Source organism: Hemiscyllium ocellatum, chromosome 11 (genome assembly GCF_020745735.1).
Source record: "Hemiscyllium ocellatum isolate sHemOce1 chromosome 11, sHemOce1.pat.X.cur, whole genome shotgun sequence".
Classification (NCBI taxonomy): Eukaryota; Metazoa; Chordata; class Chondrichthyes; order Orectolobiformes; family Hemiscylliidae; genus Hemiscyllium; species Hemiscyllium ocellatum.
Genome location: NC_083411.1, coordinates 66273824 through 66291766, shown reverse-complemented (window position 1 = coordinate 66291766; position 17943 = coordinate 66273824).

The following is a 17943-nucleotide window of genomic DNA, read 5'->3' as shown; positions in this document are numbered from 1 at the left end:
AACAAATGCAACAGAGAACAGTGCATTACTCACCAGACAAGTCTACAATCAGCAGATCAGGATGCATTATAAACAATTGAAAGTGTTACATTGAAGTTCAAGATGTTTGTTTTGTAAACTCTCCTCGGCCTGTTTTTATTATTAACAAATTGACAACACATACCAATGTAATTCCAGCTATCCCTGTTTTTGGGATACAGTCAGGCTGTCAGCTTACCTTTAAGAGGCATACTTGTGCCTTCATCCCTACATCAGAGCATATGATTGGCAGGTATAAAGATCTTACACTCCACCTTACCACGGAACACTTGAAGCATGACACTCCATTGGATGTTTGCTGCTCCATGTTAAACTGTTAGTCTACTATCAGCCCAGTCACTTATGCCTCTGCAGAATATTATCTTGTCCATAATAGCTTGTTACAATAAACATCAGTTGCATTCTTCAATACCACAATATTACACCCAATTTCTCATGTCATGGAAGATAACGTAAATGTATAATGCCACATCCAGAAAACCATTCATTTGAAGGCAAAATCACACCACCGAACTCCCAGCTACACCCTCAATCCAACCCAATTACCATCTAAACAGTTGACTACACTCTGATCTGACTAATTTCCAATCCCCAAAACTACCCATTCACCAACTCATCTACTACTCACACATCTATTCACTAAATTAGATACCCATTCACTTATTTACTGGGAGACTTGGATCATTAAAATTGGCCTGACTACACAGTTACCTTTGTGAAACTGGGGTGTTGTAGTTATTCTCCTCCGACAAACCACAAGAGGACTCAAGTATGCAGGTTAACTTCACATTTATTCAAATAATCTCAGTATTAGACTGGCTGAATAGAATTCTGTCTAACATTCTGTCCCATTTTTGCCCGGCTTTGTTCCATGTCTGTCTAATTTTGGTCTGATGTCCTTCTGATTTTGATCCACATCTGTATCCCATGTCTGTCTCCTACATCTGGCCGATCTCAGTCCAACGTCTGTATCCTACTTCTGTCCAATTTGTAAAGAAAATCATCTAACTTTCTACATGTTCTTGTTTTCATTTCATTCTTCAATAATAAACAGAAATCTTCCATTTTAGGTATTTCTGTTATCCTTTCACAAGAACCTATTTATACTCTACAAAAATAAACCAAAAAATTGCAATGCTGGAAATCAGAAACAAAAACAAATTGCGGGGAAAGCTCAGCAGGTCAATCGGAACATATGTGGAGAGAAAGCAAAGTTAATGTTTTGTCTCCAGTGACCCTTCTTCAGAACAGAAGGGTTCTAAAGAAGGGTAACCAGATCTAAAACATTAACTTTGTTTTCTCTCCACACATGCTGCAAGACCTGTTTTCCCAACAAGTTCTATTTATACTCTAGTTGGCTCTCAAGAGTTGATACAGGCCTTAGGATGTTCAAAGTTCTCTCCATTCATTTCTGCTGACATGGACATGGAGGGCATTCTAGATTCATGTCTGCCGCAATGTGTTTTGCAGTACCAGCTTGTAAGGTGTTAACCTTACTCTTGTTGTAACCTCTTTTTATAAAAACTTGTTTAATTCCCACTTTTGGGAGTGTGCAACCTTCGTCCATCCTCCAACCTTCGAGAAGCAGTTTGAGTAGACAGCTGAAAGGATCAATGCATGAAGTTACTTGTGGGAATGGTTTGCACTATCAGTAACTACATGGCTGAATGGAGTATGAAGAAATATATAGTGAGCTTATCAAAAAAGTGAGATGATAATCATGGGGACTTTTAATCTACATGTCAACCAAAATGGTTGAAATGGACAAAGTTCCTAGATGAAGATTTGTCCAAATATTTTCATAGTAGTTACTTGGAACAGGACTTTCTAGATCCATCTGGAGACCATGCAACATTTATCTGATATTGTGCAATGAGATAGGATTAATTAATGACTTCATATTGAAGGCAGCCCGAGGTGGCATTGACCATAATATGATTGAATTTTACACTCAGTTTGAGGAAAATATGGCTGGGTTCAAGATGAGTATCTTAAATTCAAATAGTTGCAATTATGAGGACATGAACATAAAGCTAACTGAAGTGAACTGGCAAATAAGGCTGATGCATAGGTTAATGGAGGTGCAGTGGCATTCCATCGATATTTAAACAATATACATAACAGATATATTACAATCAGAAAGAAGGGTGGAGCAAACAGATTGTTCAGATATGGGTTACCAATCAGTCAGGTGTGGAGAGAGGATCAGATGTATAATTGAATTTCAGAGAAGTGTAAGAAAAATATGCAGCAATGTTAGAGGAATTCAACTATGCAAATATTAAAGAGGATTGTTTTAACGTGAGTGGCAGGGAGGGAGAAATATTCCCAAATTACCTCCAAAAGTACCTCGACAGACCAACAGAAGAGAGAACAGTTCTGAGCCTAATATTTGTATACGAGGCCAGGCAGGCAGTAGGCATATAAATAGGAGAGCATTTTGGAGATAGTGACCACAACTCAGTTATATGTAGGCTGGTTATGGAAAAAGATAAGAATGGGCTGAGTATAAAAGTTCTAAACTGCACAGATAACTTTACTAAGCTATGATAAAATTTGACCAAAGTGAACTTGGAGCAGTTACTTGCAGACAAAACTATGTGAGAAGCATTCAAGCAAAAAATAGTGAGAGAGTACAGGCCAAGTATGTTCCCATAAAGACAAAGCATGGTCCCAAGACTGGAGAACCCAGGATATCATGGGACATAAATGTTAGGATTTTTTTTAAAAAAGAACGCTTATAGCAGACAGCAAGAGCTCCCTAAAGGAATATAAAAGGCACAGAGAGGCTTTTAGAAAATAAATTAGGAATGCAAATAGAGTGCATGAGGAAGCATTGGCAAGTAGAATGGAGGAAAACTCAAATGTTTTCTTAACTGTATTAAAAACAAGAGAATAGCTAGGAAAAGAAAAGGATGCTTTAGGGATCATACAGATAATCTGGAAGTCATGGCTAATGTTCTCAATTACTTTACATCAGTCTTTCTGATGGAAAGAATGACACAAATACACATTAGGGTGGAGGACAGTGAAATATTAGAAGAAATTAACATAGAGAGTGAGGGAACAGGTACTAGCACCTGACAAAGGAGCTGTGTTAATGAAACTTCTATGATTTCAAATAAACCTGTTGAACTATAACATGGTGTCATTTGACTTTGTCCACCCCAGTCCAACACTGGCACCTCCACATCAAGTAATAGCAGAGTTAGCAACTTGAAAAGTGGATAAGTTTGCAAGCCCAAATGAAATCTATTCCAGCTGTTGGCCTGGCAAAGGAGCAAGTATCAAGGACCCAGGCAATAATTGTCAAATATTCTCTTGCCACAGGTGAGATCACATGGTCTTGCTTTTCCGGTAATTTCTGACTTTGTTGGTGAGGACACATAGTCTCCTTCTGTGTTAGAAGCCTCTATTAGCATCAAGCAATCATAAAATAATCAGAGATGAGTGACAGGACAGAAGATTGGGCAGAGTATTTTTAAAAATTAGTTTAAAGAGGGAAAATTTAAAATGAGCTAAAAATTACCATATTCTTATCAGACCATAAGGCTGCTCTCTCTGAGAGAGAGAGAGAAGAGAGAAATATGAATTATAGTGGTTTAGCCTAAGAGTTATTATGCCTCAGGTGAAGGGAGAGGTTTAGAAGGAGAGTCCGTCTTGTTAACTTCAGCTTGTGCAGGAATTGAACTCATGCTGGTGACATCATTGTGTATTGTAAAACAATCATCCAAGCTAACCATTCAAAGTTAGCTAGAAATATTACAGAAAATAGGAAGAGTTTCTACGGACACTTTAAAAAGGAAAGTATTTATGATGTGAGCACAGGTAATATATAAGGTAAGCCTAGTAAGTTAATAATGCAAAATAAGGAGTTGACAAATGATTTGATCAGGCATTTCACGAAAAACAAAGTAACACCCCAGAGTGGGGGAAATTTTTTTTTAAAATGACCAGGAAGGTGGTACTGAATAAGTCGTTAGAGCTATGGGTTGACAATCCACGAGTCCTAACAGACTTTATCCTGAGTCTTAAAAGAAATGGCTAGTGAGATAGTTGATGCATCAGATTTAAATATTGCATGATCCCTAGATTTGGTAAAGATTCCAACAGGTTGGAATGTTCTGAATGGAACTTCTTTATTCAAACAGGGAAGGGTACAAAGAGAGGATGCTATTAAGTTATACACTACTTAGCTTATCATCTGTCATTGGGAAGGTGTTAGAAGCTATTATTAAAGGTTTTATAGTATGGCACTTAGAAAGTTATGCTAATCAGACAGAGTGAACATGGATTTATAAAAGGGAAGTCATGTTTAAACAATTGATAAGGAGATTGTGTTGTAAATATGGAAGAACCAGTAGACATACTAAACGTAGAGACATTTGATAAGAGTTCATATCAAAGGTTATTCACAAAAATAAAGGCTCATGGTATCGTTGGTAACATATCAGCATGGATAGAAGATTGACTAACAGAAAACAAAAAATAGACATAAATGGATCATTATCTGATTAGTAAGATGTAATGAGTGATATGCAATATGGATCAGAGCTGAAGCCTCAGTATTTTACAGTTTATATAAATGATAAAGGAACTGTAAGCATGGTTGCTAAATTTGCTGATGACACAAAGGTAGGTAGGGAAAGAGTGGCACAGTGGTTAGCACTGCTGCCTCACAGCACCAGGGACTCATTTTCAGCCTTGGGTGCCTATCTGTGTGGAATTTGCATGTTGTCCCATGCCTGCATGGGTTTCCTCCAAGTACTCAAATTTCCTCCCATAGTCCAAAGATGTGCAGGTTAGATGGATTTGCCATGCTAAAAATTGCCTTTTAGTGTCTAGGTATGTGCAGGATACGGGGTTAGCCATGGTAAAAACTTCATGTGGGGTTACAGCAATGGGTGGGATGCTCTATGAAGGATCAGTGTGGACTTGATGGGCCAAATGACCTCTTTCTGCGCTGTAGGGATTCTATGATTCAAAAATAAGTTGTGAAGAGGTAATAAGGAGGCTATGAAGAGATACAAATAGATTAATTGTGTAGGCAAAGATCTGGGAAATGAAGCATATTGCTAGAAAAGATGAAATTGTCCATTTTGGCATGAGGAATGGAAAAGAAGCATATTATCTGAATGGTAAGATACTGCAGATACATCTGAGATACAAAGGGATTTCAGTATGTACATTGCATGAATCACATAATTTTATAATGCAGGTGCAGCAACTAATTAGGAAATCTATTGCAAGGGAAAATGAATACAAAAGTAGGAAGATTATGCTTCAATGATCCTGAGCCATTGGTGAGGCCACATCAGGATTACTGTCTTTTGGATTGATCTGCTTATTTTTAATGAAGGAGCAGTCAGAAAGGGCTTACTGAACCAATAGCTGGAATGCCCAAGTTTGTATGAGAAAAGATTGGATAGCTTAGGCTTCTATCAGCTGGAGTTTAGACAAGAAAGAGATCCAACAAGTCCATACTGACCCTCTGAAGAGTATCCTACCCAAACCCATTCCCCTACCCTATTACTTTACATTTATCCCTGACTAATGCACCTAACCTACACATCCATAGTCAACTTTAGCATGGCCAATACACCTAACTCACACATCTTTGGATTGTGGGAGGAAGCACACACAGACACAGGGAGAATGTGCAAACACCACACAGACAGTCACCTGAGACTGGAATCAAACCCAGACCCCTGGCACTGTGAGGCAGTAGTGCTAACCATTCAGTCTCCTGCCAACTTGATTGGAACATAAAGTCCTGAGGGGTCTTAATAGGATGGGTACGCAAAGGATGTTGCTGCTTGTGGGAGAATCTAAACTGGGGACACTATTTACAAATAAGGGATCATCCATTTAAAACAGAGATAAGCTTTTTTTTCTCTCGAGATTTGTGAGTCATTAGAACTTGCAGCTTCACAAGATGGTGAAAGCTGAGTCCTTGAATATCTTTAAGATGGGGGTAAATAGATACTCGAGAAGCAAGGTGGTGAAGATTGTAAGTTGTAGGCAGAATGGGGCATATTCAAATCAGCCATGGTCTATTGAACAACACAACAAAATCAGAGGGCTGAGCTGCCTAATCCTGCTGTGAATTTGTACATTCACATGTCCATATGTAATTCTTGTATCTGATGGTAAAAATCACACAACACACCAGTTATGGTCCAACAGATTTATTTGGAAACACTAGCTTTCGGAGTGCTGTTCCAAAGTTCTGAAACCAACATGGTCATTCTAAAAGATGAGAGACTTAACAAACAATCCATGTCTTTTTCAATATATAATTTCAGTTACATCACTATAAATTTGCTATAAATTCTATGTCCTACGATCTTAAATTCCACAACCACCTGATGAAGGAGTGGTGCTCCAAAAGCTAGTGTTTCCAAATACACCTGTTAAACTATAACCTGGTGTTGTGTGTTTTTTTACATTCCAACACCGGCACCTCCAATCATGGCTTGTATCTCATAGAGTCATAGAGATGTACAGCATGGAAACAAACCCTCCAGTCCAACCCGTCCATGAAGACCAGATATCCCAACCCAATCTAGTCCCACCTGCCAGCACCTGGCCCATATCCCTCCAAACCCTTCCTATTCATATACCCATCCAAATGCTTCTTAAATGTTGTATTTATACCAGCCTCCACCACTTCTTCTATCAGCTCATTCCATTCACGCACCACCCTCTGTGTGAAAAGGTTGCCCGTAGGTCTCTTTTACATCTTTCCCCTCTCACCCTAAACCTATGCCCTCTAGTTCTGGACTCCCCAACCCCAGGGAAAAGACTTTGCCTATTTACCCCATCCATGTCTCTCATAATTTTGTAAACCTCTATAAGGCAGTATCTGATGATTTGCTTGCTGATGTCAGCACTCATTTTTGGATTCTTCAGTCAAACTTAGAATTTCTGGTTGAAAAATCATAAAAGATTTGGTTACAAAAATCTTTATGGATAAAACATATTCAGCATCATTGCTGATTTCAAAAATCTGGGCCCATATAATTTTATATACAATTAAGAAGTATGTTACATCTGCATGAAGAATGCAGTCCTTATCCATTCAAATTGATTAATATTGTAGAACCACATTAGTTTTATAGAAAATCATATTTCTAGCTATATCAGACAATTAATTACATTGGTACACAAGTTTTTATTTTAATGAAGGTATTGGAAGCAGGGTCAGCAATGAACCCAAATATACATATTTTACTGAATTACAAAAAGCTGAATGATGCTTCAACGTCAATTTATACATAAGAATAATACAGAGTTATAGAGTCATACAGCATGGAAACAGAGTCTTTGGTCCAACTAGTCCATGCTGACCATGTTCCCAAACTAAACTAGTCCCATAGTAATCATTTGTCAACATAATTCAAAATTGTATCCATAAAAATAAAAGCATGTGTAGCAATGTAGTTAATTGCCTGATATGGCTAGAAATACGATTGCCAACAAAACAAATGTGGTTCTACAATAATGATGTACTTAAATGAACTTTCCACCTTTAACCCAAACTTCCTGGATGTTACATAAGTCCATTTTCTAGATTCAGATCAAAGCATTGAACAAAGCAATCCTTATTTCCAATGTTGGTAACTATTCTCATGAAACATTCTAGTTTTGTTCAAGAACTTTGAAAGCTATTGCCTAAGGCATTTTAAGTAAGACATTTGTGAAATAGTAGTACATCTTGACAGAATTTGCTAAAGGTCTAGCTAGCCTCTTGCGGCACAAAGTAAAAGGCAGTTCACTGTGAAATTGCCAGACTGACAGCATATGTGCCAGAAAACACTGCTGTACATAATCGAGCTCAATAAAATCTCAAGGCGACAAACTTGTCTAGGTAATTTTGGTTTCCCAACCAATGCCAAATTAATTAATTCCTAAACAAAGTTGGTTTGTCCAAGAAAATTGAATAATTTAACATCCTTAAAGCTCTTAATCACGCTAACATTTGTTCAAATTGGTTTTGTATTTTTCTCCCAATTTTCCACTTGCTTTTTTAGAGATGTAAAGTTTTGTTATAGTGAAGTAGCAAAAAGCTGGTGCCTGACTCACTCCACAACCTCCTGCAAGTGTCCATTCTGCACAGGTCATTCTAAGCAATTAAGGACTACATTCTACTTGAAAATACATTTATAATTTGGCAGCGAAACAATGACATTTTCTCCTGTCTCCTGGAGAGGTTGCTGACCATTTGTTTCCACCCTGTACTGGAAATTGCTACGGTGGGTTTTGGACTCAGGCTTTCTGTCATTTATATGTCATGAACTACTTCTCTCACCATTGCACCATGATCCTCGGAGCAATGTTGGGGAGCTCATTATGAACAAAAGGGACTTCACAGAATCTCTACTAACCCAATAAATATCACTGATCTCTATCTCATTGTTATTTGTGGGACCTTGCTGAACATAAAATACAACATTAGATATCCTTTAAATATGTTTTACCAATTATAAAGTATATTGGGAGGTCTCAAAATCGTGAAAGAAAGAATAAAGATGCAAATAGCTCTCTTAGATCATTTAACACAATGACAGAATTCTGCCTCAACTCATTCTTCAAAGTAATTATTTTTCCATTTATGGAGAGTTATTCAATAAGTAGAGCACGGACTGACACTATATTGAGTCATTTTAAGACTTAAGAATTAAACAGCCGAATTAACTGTTTGTATGTGAATACAAGTCATCGCTGTAGTCTGCTAGCTGTTTACTTTATTGTTGAGAAACCTAACACAATATTTTGGATTAAGCATCTATCTCTCATGGTATAAGAATAGCTTATCTGCATTCCCTTTTAATTATTCAAATGTAGCATTTTAGACAGTAATCTCTCCTCTGTCACACTTGATCTAAGCTAATTGTGCAAAAATGGTCACAGCTGATTGGTTTTCATTCAAATCTGTCTCAATGAATTTTTTTGAAGCAACAATGAACTGCAAATGCTGGAAAACTGAAACAAAAACAGAAACCGAAATTGCTGGAGGAAGTCAGCAGGACTGGCAGCAACTGTAGAGGCAACACAGAGTTAACATTTCAGCTCCAACAAGCTTTCTTCAGCCTACCTGAAATGTTAACTCTGTGTTGTCTCCAAAGATTCTGCCAGACCTGCTGAGTTTCTCCAGCAATTTCCGTTTCTGCTTGTGTTTCAGATTTTCACCATCTACAGTTCATTGATGTTTTGAAAACTTCTATTGAGGCAATGACCCATCTTCAGTGGTCCTGAAATATTAACTCTGCTTTCCGTCTACAGATGCCGCCAAACCTTGTGAGTTTCTCCAGCAACGTCTGTCTGACATTGACATTTAAAATTGTCTTCTATGACATTATTTATTCTACATATTTCCATATCATCCACATCTCCAACCAAAGTATGTAAACAGGAAGATTTACATTATTTATTACAATTTTGGGTGACATATTATAGGAAGGAAGTGAAAAACACATTAGAGATAACACAGAAATAGTTGACAAGAATGGCTCCAAGGATGAGTGACTTCGGTTATAAGGATAGATTGAAGAAGTTTGGATTATTCTCCGAAGGGAAAAGAAAGCTAAGAGGAGATCAGGGAAAATTGTTTCCATTCATAAAAGGAACAAGATCAGAAGCACATCGATTTAAAGTGATTGCAAAAGAAGCAAAGGTGAAGTCAGGAAAAGCTTTCTTCACTCATTGAGTATTGAAGGTTTGGAATGTACTGCCTGGAAGTGGGTGGGATTCAGTTAAGAGATTAGATGATTATTTGGAATAAAACAATGTATAAGGGTATGGGTGTACAGCAGCAGATTGGCACTAGGTAATGATACTTGTTTAAAGAGCTGGTGCATGCAAGATCTATGGACTTTGTCTCCCTGTTCTCTTTCTTAATTCAATAATAAAATGTCTGTCTACTCTTCTTATATCCAAGAACAAAAATACAGCAGACACAATCAAGTGATTTTCCTTTTGAGATAAGATTACAACAGTAATAGGATTCCTGTAGGATTTCTACTTGCTACCAACCCTGCTGTGAGTACAGCACATTAGATTGCAACTTGTGGTGGTAAGATTCTAGGTGAAAATTCCGGTTGTTCCCATGAAAATGGGATGATATTGCAATGGTATATCCACTGCAATACTACTAAAGTAGGAAGTTCATTTAAGACAACCCCCAACGTACCCCTAAGATAACATTTTAGGTAGGACATAAGCTTTGAGGTTATGAATATTTGTGGTGGCAGACAGAATACCAGTTGGGTTGCCTCTCTTCAAGCAGTGAACTAGCAGGCCTTCTGAACCCCCATTCATTGTGTGGTTCCTTAACAGAAATGGAACCAGAAGGCAGGAAATCTAATGTCCCTACTCCACAAGCTCATTGGCATGGTGGGATGGTCAAATGCTGTTGACATGTTGGAGCAGAGCCTTCGAAAATTTCAAGCAGTGTGGGCTGGAGCGAGATTGTGATGGAAAGTCTCCATCAATTTTTTGGCCACTCTATCACAGATCTTGGGTAAAAAATCAAGCCTGATAAAAGCAATTTCATAATTGACCTATTCAGGAAACAAAGCTAATTGTTTGATTTACCGACTGACTTTACTTGGAACCAACATTAATTTCAAGAATCTCAAAGTGAATGCATTTTTTTTTGCTACAATGAATGCATAACTGGATATTTCCTCGTGATATAATTTGCTGGCAAAAAGAGGTACAAGTTTGACTTAGCATGTGCACCATCATTGGAGATTCATCTGTGATGTATTACTGTATGTCAATATCCCAGACATAACACATGAGAATCACACTCCAAATATCACACACTTTATGCTGTGTGTTCTCATAACACATAATCAGAATGCTCACAGCTTATAAATTGAAATATGAAAATTTTAATGAAAGATCATGGTTACTAAAAACCCTGTTCTGATGTCAGAAAAGAGGAGATTTCTACAAGGTTTCCTTCTGGAAGACACTCAGGAGCATTTCTACTACTTCCCAGCTCAGACCAAAGTTCTTGTGTCCTGCTACAGCTGGCGGTGAACATTGGTGGGCAATTATGTACGCAACCAAAGTACGATGGTTCACTAGCATTCACACCCACAATGATGGAGGAGGCCAGAACGTTAGTGAAAAAGACAAGGCAAAACAATTTGTAACCAACTTTAGTCAGAAGTACTGTGTGGATGAGTCATCTCAGCTTTGGCCTGCAGAAGGTTCTAGCATAGTAATGGCAATCCTTAGCCATCAAGATCCTTAGCAATCAAGAAATGACTGAAGGCAATGAATGCAACAAAGACAATAAGCCCTGGCAACACCCCACTGTAGTCCAGAAGACTTGTTCCTGAACTAGCCTGAGATAAGTAGTTCCAGTGCAGTTGGAAAACTGCCAACTATCCATCAATGTGGAAAATTGACCAAATGTGAAAAATCAGGAAAATTTCAATCTGGTCAATTACCTTCCTATTAGTTTCATCTTAATCATCAGTAAAGTGAAAGAAGTGTTATTTACTCAGCCTGTAGCTGCTCACTGATACATAGTTTGGGTTCACCGGGACCACTCAACTCCAGACCTCATTACAGACTTGGCCCAACTAGGTACAAAAGGACTGTATTTCAAAGGTGAAGAAAGGGTACATGTTCTTGACATCAAAGGAGAAATTGACTGAATCAAGAAACCCTAGCAAAATTGAAAGAAACTGTAAATTAGGGGGAGCTATCCATTGGTTGGAGTTAAACATAACACAAAGAAGGATGGTTGTTGGAGTCTAAGTATCTTAACACCAAGCTATCACTCTATGAGATCAGCATGTCCAACCACCTTCAATTACTTCATCAATCAGTTTGTCTTCATCACAAAATCTTAAATGGGATGTTCGTTGATAATTGTGTAATATCAATACCATTCATGACTCTTCAGGTATTGAAGCAGATCATGTCCATATGCAAGATCTGAACATATTTAAACTAGCTGAAAATGTGTTGCTGGAAAAGCGCAGCAGGTCAGGCAGCATCCAAGGAACAGGAAATTCGACGTTTCGGGCATAAGCCCTTCATCAGGAAACGTCGAATTTCCTGTTCCTTGGATGCTGCCTGACCTGCTGCACTTTTCCAGCAACACATTTTCAGCTCTGATCTCCAGCATCTGCAGACCTCACTTTCTCCTCGAACATATTTAAACTAGGCCTAGTATGTGGCTAGGTAACATTATTGACACTCCAGTACCATGCAATGGAAGTCTCCAGCAAGAGAAAGTTTAACCTACTCCCCGTAGTATCCAATGGCATCATCATCACTGAAACCCAGCCTTCAACACCTAGAAATTTAAGTGGACCAGCAATTAAAATACCATTGCTACAAGAGCAGGGCAGGGGTTGAGAATTCTGTGGTAAATAATTCCACATATCCTGTCCACTATCTACAAGGCACAAGTCAGGGCTGTAATGAAATACTCCCTACTTGTCTGGATGAACTTTGATATCATTCAAGCAACTCAATACTATCCAGGTCAAAGCAAGTCACTTGATTGGTGCACCATCTCCCAGCTTAAATATTAACTCCTTCCACCATCAATGCACAGGAGTAGAGTGAGAAGTGTATCAACTACAACTTGCATTGCAGCAACTCAAAACTGATCCTGCAATGACATCTTCCAAACACACATGTCTACCAGCAACTTCCATCACCTAGATGAACAAGGACAATCCCATTTGAACACCCTCACCAGCAAGTTCCCTCCAAATCCATACCACTTCTGACTTTAACCTATATCACCATTTCTTCACCACGGCCAGGTTAAAATCACAAATCATTTCTTATCACCCTGTGGCTATATTTACATTACAGGGATTGCAGCAGTTCAAGAAGTCAGATCACCACTACTTTCTCAAGGACAATTGGAAATGAACAATAAATATTGGTCTTGCCAGTGACACTCACATGCCATAAAAGATTTGTTTTTTATTTAAACAGCCCCAAGGAGCAGTTTCAAAGCAATACATGAGGAACTATCTTCCAGGGATCATGCCTTGCTGTATTACATGCAGCTAATGGGGAAGGAGCGATGGTCTCATGGTGGTAGAGGAAGAGACTACAGCAGCAAGCCAACTACAATTTCAGCCCATGTCATAAATTGACTGAAACACCAACAACAAATAATATGGATCTTTAATAGTGTTCTCAGATTCAGATGATAGATTGTGTTAATCAGTTAACTATTTTTTTTAATTTAGTGTGATATCCATTGCTTTGGATTGAAGCAATGATGCAGCAATTACATTTTTACTGAATTAATTGAAATGATGGGAGAGCCAATTGTTTTCCTTAATATTTTCTGTCACATTGCTAATATATTATCTGTCAAAAATCATCAAAGAGTCACAATTATGTTTTTAGGCAAGAGTGATTCAGCTATCACAAGTGCTCTTAAAATTCTGTTATATACCATGCTCCCTAATTGCTCTTGGCAGTAAAATGATGCAGTTTTGAATGTCTTCTCTTTTTAACCAACCAGCCAATTCTCTACTGAAGATTTTATTGATGCTATCTAAATGAACTATTTATTATTGGAGGTACAATAAATACAGTACCTCCATTTAAAATCTGAGGCTTTACTTGAAAACATATCAAATTTAAACCCATAGTCTTCCATAAAGTCATGTTGGTCTGTGCTCTAGATTTTCAGAAATACTTGGTTAATTAGTATTTTATCATTCTTCACTTTGCTCCTCCATGCATACTTTGTACTGAAGATGTTTTGCTGGAATTTGGTTTAATAAATCCTTGCAGATAATTCTCTACTCAGCCATGAAGGGAAAGTGACTCATTGTGACTAGCAGCAGTCTGAATTCTTGTTGAGTTGTTTAAGCAGTGTAACCCTGATCCAGTTTCGGAAGTGTATCCGTTCTTGCACTCATGAAATATAGTAAGCTCCTATGGATGTTGTTAACATTGTTTTTGCTTTAACATCTTCATCAAATGGTTGTTCTTCAATCCAAGGGTTGTGAATCTTAGTAATTCTCTGCTGCAGGGCATTAAGTTATCTCCATTGTTGAATAAATTTAAGACAGGCATAGACATATTTAGTCTCTTGAGAATATGGAGATATGGGAAGCAGGCAGAGAAGTGAAGTCACACTCCAAGATCAGTGATGGTTGTATTAAATAACAAAATAGGCTCAATGGCCTATAAGGTCTACTCCTTTACATATTTCTCATGTTGTGTTAATAAAATTATGCCAATATTCCCTTCAACATTGCACATTTTACTCTAACTTCATTCCCATTTGGTGGCTTCCCTCTTCCCACAACCTTTCTGCCAACACTCCAGCTCCTGACTTATCCATCAAGATCCTCTTCAGTCCCAACTCTATTCCCAGTCTCTGTACTTATTGTTAAAATCCCTCATGTCTATTGCCAATAGTGGGGACTTTAGCTTCTTCTCACACTCGATCTGCCTCCTGTCTTGCCTCAGTCTTGCTCCCAGCCTGGCTTCTGCCTGGCTGCCAGGCTTGTCTCCCACCTTTACTCCTAACCTTACTCATGCTTTCAATCTCAGTCCCTATCTGCTCAACCTGAAAATCCAGTTCCTGTTCTCACCCTCTGTCCTTACCTTTAGTATCTCTTATGTCTATTGCCACTATCAGAGACTGGTTGCTACTATTCCATTGTGAACATGCATTGAAGTCCTGGGATCTATCTAATAGCAGAAGTAGATCAATGCAAGTAACACCTTGGACCAAATCTGATCTGATTTGTATTCTTGTTCATTCCTTTAAGCATCCAGGTAGATGTTTATTCATTAATTTTCCTCATGGACTCTTGTAATTTGCTTTTGCAGATACAATTGCCCTTAGATAGATCATCTTCCTACTGTCCCAAGATTGCAACAACAACTTGGGGAAAGAAATGGACTTGTGACATTGTTACTGAGGTCGTGGAACCAGGGGCCAGGTAATATTCTGGGGGCTTGGGTTCAAATTCCTTCTTGACAGATGCTGAAATCTGAGTTTTCATTTAAATATAAAATTGAAAGTCACTAATGATGACATGAAACCACTACTAATGCCCTTTAAGGATAGAAAAATATCACCCTTATCTGGTCTGGCCAATGTGTAAATGCAACAATGTACTTGACTCGTAACTGCCCTCAAAATAGTTTAGCAAATCACTCACTCGTATCAATTGGTAGAAAGTCTCAAATAAGAAGTGAAGCTAGATGGGCTAAGGCACCAGAAATGACAATGGCAGTCTCAGCCTTGTCAATTCTATGAAGTCTTCCTTATTTACTTCTGAGGCTAGTGTTAAAATTGGGAGAGCTGTCTCAGAGACTGGTCAAACTGATAGTCATACTCATGGCATCATGCATTGCACAAAATATCCCAAACAATGTCATCACCATCTCTGGTATGACCTGTTCCAGCAGCTGGACCAACCAACTGTCATGAAAGCAGGGACATACAGTTAGAAGGCAGTTGCCTTGGGAGATATCAACATTGATGCCGAATGCAATGAAGTAAAACGAAATCACTTTAGACATGGGCATGGACAACTCCAGCTGATTATCACATACCACACCCTCCCTTGACTCACTGCCCCCCAGCTGATGAATCAATACTTATACACATTGAACATTACCTTGAGTAAGCACTAAGGGTGGCCAAGAGCTAAAATATATAGCTGCTAGATAGGGTCTGCAAATGTTCCAATGAAGTCAATAAGAGTGAAAAACATACTCAATCCATCCACACCAAACTGCCTGCTACAGGTATCCTTGACCACGACAGTATCATTAAGAGTGACCATCCCACAGTCCATGAGGAGACAAAGTCCCATCTTCACATTGAGGATACGTTCCATCATGTTGTGTGCCATTACAATCATGTTAATTGGATATACTTTGAATGGATCTAGCAACACAAGACTGGCCATCTATGAGGTGTTGTGAGCTATATTTGCAGAGTTGTATTTCAACACAACCTGCAAACTCATGGTCCAACATTACCCTGCCTCAGCCAATTCCATCAATTAATCCTAGTTCAATGAAGAGTGCAGTTGGACATGACAGGAGCCAAAACCAAGTCATCAACCTGGTGAAGCTACAAAAGAAGACTACTTGTTTGCTAAACAGCATCAGCAGCAATTGATAGACAGAGTTAAGGAATTCCATAACCAATGAATCAGATCGATACAAAAACATAAATTGCTGCAAAAGCTCAGCAGATCTTGCAGCACCTATTGAGAGAAATCAGAGTTAACGTTTTGGGTCCAGTGACTCTTCCTCAGAACTGATGACAACTAGGAAAATGTTGGACGAGGCAGTAAGGAGTAAACAATAGGTGCGCATAGAGGCCAAAGACAGAAAAGGATAGTTGGACAGGTGAGGGAGTGTATAACAGTCAGGCTAGGAGGATGAATAGCTGGTAATGGAGACTGTTAGTGGCTAACAACACGTTATGTATAATAACAGACTATGTGATAAAAAGGCTCAGATCTAAGCGCTGCCAGCCTACCAAAACAATCCTGAATGGTGATGGCCAAATAAACAATTCACTGGAGGAAGAGATTTCATAAATAGCCCCATCCTTAATGATGGGTGGAGCCCAACACATCAATGCAGAAGACAAGATTGAGGCATTTGCCAAACCATCAGCCTGATATATCGAGTGGATGATCTATCTTGGCCTCCTCCGCAGATCTCACAGATGCTGTACTTCAGCCAATTCAGTTCACTCCACATGATATATCAAGAAATGCATTAAGGCATTGGATAGGGCAAAGGCTATGGGTTTTGAAAAGAATTTAGTAATATTACTGAAGACATAGTCAAGAATTTGCAATAGCCCGGCCATGCTGTTCCAGTACAAATGCAACACTAGCATGTGTCTGCCAACATGGAAAAGTGCCCAGATATGTCCCACACAAATAGCAGAACAAATTGAAAATGGCCAATTAAAACCTTATCAGTCTTTTCTCAATTATCAATAAAGTGCCGGAAGGTATCATCAACAATGCTATCAAGCAGTTCTCTTGCTTAGCAATAATCTAGTCACTGAAAGTTTGAGTTCCATCAGGACCACTTGGCTTTGACCTCATTACTCCCAGGAATACTCTCCCTAGGTACACCTGTAATTTTAGCCTGAACTACAACACCACTTCCCTTCCTTTCTTGTCCTCCTTTCTATCCTTCCTACAGCATCTATACCCTGGAACATTAAGCTGCCAGTCCTGCCCTTCACGGAGCTGTGTCTCTGTAATAGCTATGATATCCTATTCCCATGTTCCCAACCATGCCCAAGGTCATCAGCTTTACCTGTCAGGCCTCTTGCTTTGAAATAAATGTAGTCTCATTCATCAGACTAACCTTGTTCTCTGCCTTGCTCATGCCTGCCTTGACTATTTGAGTTGCTCCTCCTCTCAACTGTACCAGCCTTCACCTTATCTCTTTTCTCAGTGCCTCTTTGCATGCTCAAAACCTCCCACTACCCCCAACCCATCTATCCACCCAAACAAATCCTTTATGGGTCTTACACCTCCTGAGTAGCACTAGCAAATGTCCCCATCAGGATATAGGTCCCCTTCCAATTCCAGTCTAGATCAATTGCATCCATATATTTTGAAATAATCTCGGGATAAGGAATTACTCATTTTTATTAATTCATTCAGAAATGGAGTTGTGGCAGAGATCCAGTTTTAGAAAGCTAAAATAATGCCTATATTTAAAACATAGCATGTCATAGAATCATAGAGATATACAGCAAGGAAACAGACCCTTCAGTCCAACTCGTCCATGCCCAGATATCCTAACCTCATCTATCCCATTTACCATCACTTGGCCTGTATCCCTCTAAACCCTTCCTATTCAGATACCCATCCAGATGCCTTTTAAATGCTATAACTG